Genomic DNA, 5890 nt, shown 5'->3' on the forward strand with positions numbered 1-5890 from the left:
AGAGAGTTATTGATTGCTTGCTTATGGCTCGAGCAGACCCTAATTCCTCTAATCTCTATTCTGACTCAGAATGGAGGCTAGATCTGGAAGAGCAGGAAATGTCCCTCCCTGGCCACTGGCCATTCATGTGTCATGAGGATTCACAATGTAGCAAAATCAAATTTCATATCTCTCTAAATCCAACCCCTCCTCTGACTCAATGGTCATGCTCTGGAATGGGATGAGGAGAGACTTATCTGTGCTGGGCTAGTCTTGAAGAGATAGCTGAGGGAAACTTGGTAGAAAATATCCCGTTAGGCCAGAGGCCAGAGGACATAGGTTTGAGCAAAGGAAAGTCAGCAATAACAAGAGGCTAGGGACATACCTTATGGGCATACCCTGGGTGAATGAGGATAAGCAAGTCATGTGGACTCCCCTCAGGGTTTAGATACTCGGGAAGGGAAAAAGAAATCAGGTAGAAAATTAAGAAGCTATATTCATTTTCTATTGCTTCCAAAATTTATTACCATATTTAGCACCTGAAATAGCATTAGATCACAGTTTTTTAGGTTAAATTCTGGGTAGGCTCATCTGAGTTGTCTGCTTAAGATCTCAGAAGGCCAAAGTCAAGTGTAGGCCAGGTTGAGCTTGTACATCGATGCTCTGGGGAAGAATCTCTTTCCAAGCTCATTGAGATTACTGGCAGAATCCAGTGCCTCATAGCTGTAGGGCTAAGATTCTTGTTTCCTTACTGGTTGTTTACCAGGGGCCTCGCTCTGTTCTCAGAGCGTTGCTCACATTCCTTCCCAAGTGTGTCTCTCCGTCTTCGAAAACAGAGCTGTGGAGAGAGTCCTTTACATATTTCAGATTTTTTTGAATTTCCCTTCTTCTGTAACTGGAGAAAGCTCTCTTGTTTTCAGTGCCCATGTGAATTACGTTAGGCCCACTTGTATAATTTCCCTATTTTATAGCCAACTGTGCCATATAATATAACATTACTAGAGAAGTGATATCTCATCATGCTCATAGATTCTAGAGATGAGAAGGAGGCATTTTAGAACTTTTGCCTACCACAAGAGTGTTTATAGGGCTAGGAGACAAGGACATAGTATTGGCTTATTGGGAAGTCATGACACATCTTTGCATAGACAAATAAGTCGTGACTTTACTGACAACCTTATATTTCACTAGGAACATCAGGCTGCAAATACCGACCCCATACTCTCAGCCACAGCTTGGTCCAGAAGCATATGTTTTAACTGGAGAGATTAATTCGAAGGAGAAGTTAATGGGTGTACTATGGCGATGGTAATCTCTTAAGTGTTTGTGGTCTGGTAATGTTGACAGACTCCAGAAACTAAACTATAATGATTCCGAGCAAGAGCAGAAGGCCCTTAGAAGTCTGAGACTTAGGATTTCCCTATCCCCAAGTCTCCTAAAAATAGCATGCTAAAGGCCAGGTAGTGGTGTGGTAGTTCAGGTGGCTGGATCCCACATGGCCTACTGTGTGATTTGAGTACCAGACCCAGCAGCTTGAAAAACACACCAGACACATGTACATGCAATACCTCAAATCTTGAGAGAATGGAGTAGAAGAAATTGCAGTGTGGCCAATTCCCTCAGGAAGAGATTTCTCACTTTCCCTCTCTCTTTCATTCTGTGTATGTGTGTGTCTCTCTCTCTAGTGCATGTGCCTTTGGGCAATTAAAAAAAAAGATTGCTTTATTAAAAACAAAACAAAGCAAAACAAAAAAAAAACAGAGCATACATAACTATCCTCCCTACCCAGCTATCTTAATGAAGCATTACTCACCCCTCTGGAAATTTATGGTGAGACATATATGGTAGGGACATCTCTGGTGTATCTCTAGGCTCACTCATGTCTAAGTTGCATTAAATGTCCTGGAGATGAGGTGGAGAACAACTACAGGTTTGCTCAAGAGTGGTTCAGGGCAAGGGCAGAAGCAAAGTGAAAACCTGCAGGAAAATATAGTCCCTGGCCTTTCAGAGAAGAGGTTGTTTTTGGAGGAGGGAAAGAAGGTGGTCTGGTGGTAGAAGGGTCACCAAATCTGGAGCTCCTTGTCCCTTGTCCCTAATCCTAGCACTATGAACTTGCTCAAAGTTTCTACAGGACACCCAAGCTCAGTGGTGGAGAAATAATCATTAGGTAGCTGTGACCTGGCCTGAGTAGGCATACTCTGGTAATTCACTCTGTTTAACCCTCCAAAGCTCTCCCATATGGCCTTCTACTAGAATGTGGAACTCATGGGGAGTGTTATATTTGGGATTAACTTCTTAAACCAATGGTTTTCCAACCAATTCTTTTTTTTTTTTTTTTTTCAGATTTTTTTGAATTTCCCTTCTTCTGTAACTGGAGAAAGCTCTCTTGTTTTCAGTGCCCATGTGAATTACGTTAGGCCCACTTGTATAATTTCCCTATTTTATAGCCAACTGTGCCATATAATATAACATTACTAGAGAAGTGATATCTCATCATGCTCATAGATTCTAGAGATGAGAAGGAGGCATTTTAGAACTTTTGCCTACCACAAGAGTGTTTATAGGGCTAGGAGACAAGGACATAGTATTGGCTTATTGGGAAGTCATGACACATCTTTGCATAGACAAATAAGTCGTGACTTTACTGACAACCTTATATTTCACTAGGAACATCAGGCTGCAAATACCGACCCCATACTCTCAGCCACAGCTTGGTCCAGAAGCATATGTTTTAACTGGAGAGATTAATTCGAAGGAGAAGTTAATGGGTGTACTATGGCGATGGTAATCTCTTAAGTGTTTGTGGTCTGGTAATGTTGACAGACTCCAGAAACTAAACTATAATGATTCCGAGCAAGAGCAGAAGGCCCTTAGAAGTCTGAGACTTAGGATTTCCCTATCCCCAAGTCTCCTAAAAATAGCATGCTAAAGGCCAGGTAGTGGTGTGGTAGTTCAGGTGGCTGGATCCCACATGGCCTACTGTGTGATTTGAGTACCAGACCCAGCAGCTTGAAAAACACACCAGACACATGTACATGCAATACCTCAAATCTTGAGAGAATGGAGTAGAAGAAATTGCAGTGTGGCCAATTCCCTCAGGAAGAGATTTCTCACTTTCCCTCTCTCTTTCATTCTGTGTATGTGTGTGTCTCTCTCTCTAGTGCATGTGCCTTTGGGCAATTAAAAAAAAAGATTGCTTTATTAAAAACAAAACAAAGCAAAACAAAAAAAAAACAGAGCATACATAACTATCCTCCCTACCCAGCTATCTTAATGAAGCATTACTCACCCCTCTGGAAATTTATGGTGAGACATATATGGTAGGGACATCTCTGGTGTATCTCTAGGCTCACTCATGTCTAAGTTGCATTAAATGTCCTGGAGATGAGGTGGAGAACAACTACAGGTTTGCTCAAGAGTGGTTCAGGGCAAGGGCAGAAGCAAAGTGAAAACCTGCAGGAAAATATAGTCCCTGGCCTTTCAGAGAAGAGGTTGTTTTTGGAGGAGGGAAAGAAGGTGGTCTGGTGGTAGAAGGGTCACCAAATCTGGAGCTCCTTGTCCCTTGTCCCTAATCCTAGCACTATGAACTTGCTCAAAGTTTCTACAGGACACCCAAGCTCAGTGGTGGAGAAATAATCATTAGGTAGCTGTGACCTGGCCTGAGTAGGCATACTCTGGTAATTCACTCTGTTTAACCCTCCAAAGCTCTCCCATATGGCCTTCTACTAGAATGTGGAACTCATGGGGAGTGTTATATTTGGGATTAACTTCTTAAACCAATGGTTTTCCAACCAATTCTTTTTTTTTTTTTTTTTGAGGGGTTTTTGCTACAGGGCGCATGCGCTCGCCAGACAGACAGAGAGACAGAAAGCGAGAAATCACCTTCTCCTCCATTCTCCTCTTGGGATCTTGGGCATGCACACACATGCGCCCGGCGTGAGTTTTAAGCCACCAGGTCTGGGACGTGAACCGCGGTCGACTATGTAGGAGTCCAGCGAAATAGCCATTACGCTAACTGCTGGTTCCCGAACCAATCCTTTTTTGAAGTCTCACCTTTACTTTCCCACCACTTCTAGAGGGAACTCCTGCTTCTAATTCCTTCCCATGAGGCACTGACAAATCTCCATCCCATTAACAAATCTCCCTGTCTCACTCAATTCCTTTTTCACTCAGGCATCATCATCATTCATCATTTCATTCCTCCTATGGATGGAGATTCTATTTCCTCAGCAGTCTTCCAGGCTATAACAATGGAGGTGGACCTTATCCCAGAACATATTAGATACACTCAAGGTGGAAGTCTTACACCACTGTGTGATGTCAAATACTAGCCATATCAGTAGCCATAAACAACAGATTATTGACCCAATAGACTTCCATTTGAGCAGGAGGGCAGGGTAGGTACATAAAGATGGAGTGAGTGGTAAAATTGTTGGAGAAAAAATTTGTTATTCACTTATTAGCACTAAGAACAGTATTTTTGCATGTATTCCTTTTTACATTTTGCTTACCCTTTTTACCTAGGCTACTTGGAAACTAAGAGCAATACTAAATGATTAATTAATCTTTAAGGAACATTTATTGTGCACCAATGCTATACCAGTGCTTTTGGCCTGACTTGAATATCAAGGAGAGATTATTCTATACCACCACACTGTACATTGGTCATTCTACCCCTGGGTAGATCTCCATTATCAGCACTTCCATCAACCACTGTGCCTATGACTGATTCATAGATGAGAAAGAGGGAAATCCTTGTTCTTTGCTAGTGGGTCATAACAATAATGTTGCTATAACATGGATAAAAATATTAATTACATGTGATCATTATTGCCATCAATAACCATGAGAGTAGCAATGATTAAGAAAATGGAACCTGGATTCAAACTGGACTAGAGACATCAGGCAAGACATTTAATTACCATCTTAATTTGGTTAAATGTAAATTAGAGATATGTGCAATACCTATGTTATAAAGATATTTTGAACATTAAATGAGTCAATGCATAGAAAGCACTTAAAGCACCTGCTACATAATAAGGAGTTAAGAAGCTTTCCTATTCTTAATATACTCATGATCACTATCATTATTACTACTATATCATGTTCTAAGTCACTTGGACTTGACAGAAACTCTATAAGGTATGGATTTCTCCCTAATTTATAAGAAGCCCTCATTCCTCATAGAAGCATCAATTGCAGTTATAGTCACTACTAACACAAATGCAAATAATAGCAGTATCAATGAAGTCTCAGCAGTGCCCATTTTACAGATGCATGCCAAGATTCTCAGGAGTGGTATCAATGAGGATTTTAATATTAATATAATGTAAATTATCAATATTACAAAAATCAGCTTCATTTTACAGCCGGAAACTGACATTATTTTTATATTGGTATTTGTTATTAGAATAGATACTAATATAACATCAGCAATAATAATAATAATGAGAACATTAATCATGTGATATAGTTATGCCATTTCCCAGAGGGCATAAAACCACATCCACAATACCAGGAGTGGTAGTAAATATATATTTTTTTAATATTTGAATAATGCAAGTAAGTGCAATAATTCTTTTCCTCACTTATCCTGATTCTGAAAAGATGGAAAGGGAACACCAGGGTTTCTTAGCAGTATAGACCTACTTTATTATTAATTATATTTACTAGTAAATTATTAATTTAAAATGTGTTCCATTTACTGTAATACTTCTAATTAATAATGATTATAATATACAAAGTAGTAGTTAATACAATTATGGTATTGATTATAATGATTAATGGTATAATTAGTTATGATCTTAAGTATAATAATTGATGCTCTAGAGGTAAAATAATTAAATACTATAAATAACTAATAATAATGTAGACACAAATAAAAATGGGTACACTGTAATTATCCTTAATT

Source organism: Tupaia chinensis, unplaced genomic scaffold, assembly GCF_000334495.1.
Source record: "Tupaia chinensis unplaced genomic scaffold, TupChi_1.0 Scaffold146705_1, whole genome shotgun sequence".
Classification (NCBI taxonomy): domain Eukaryota; kingdom Metazoa; phylum Chordata; class Mammalia; order Scandentia; family Tupaiidae; genus Tupaia; species Tupaia belangeri.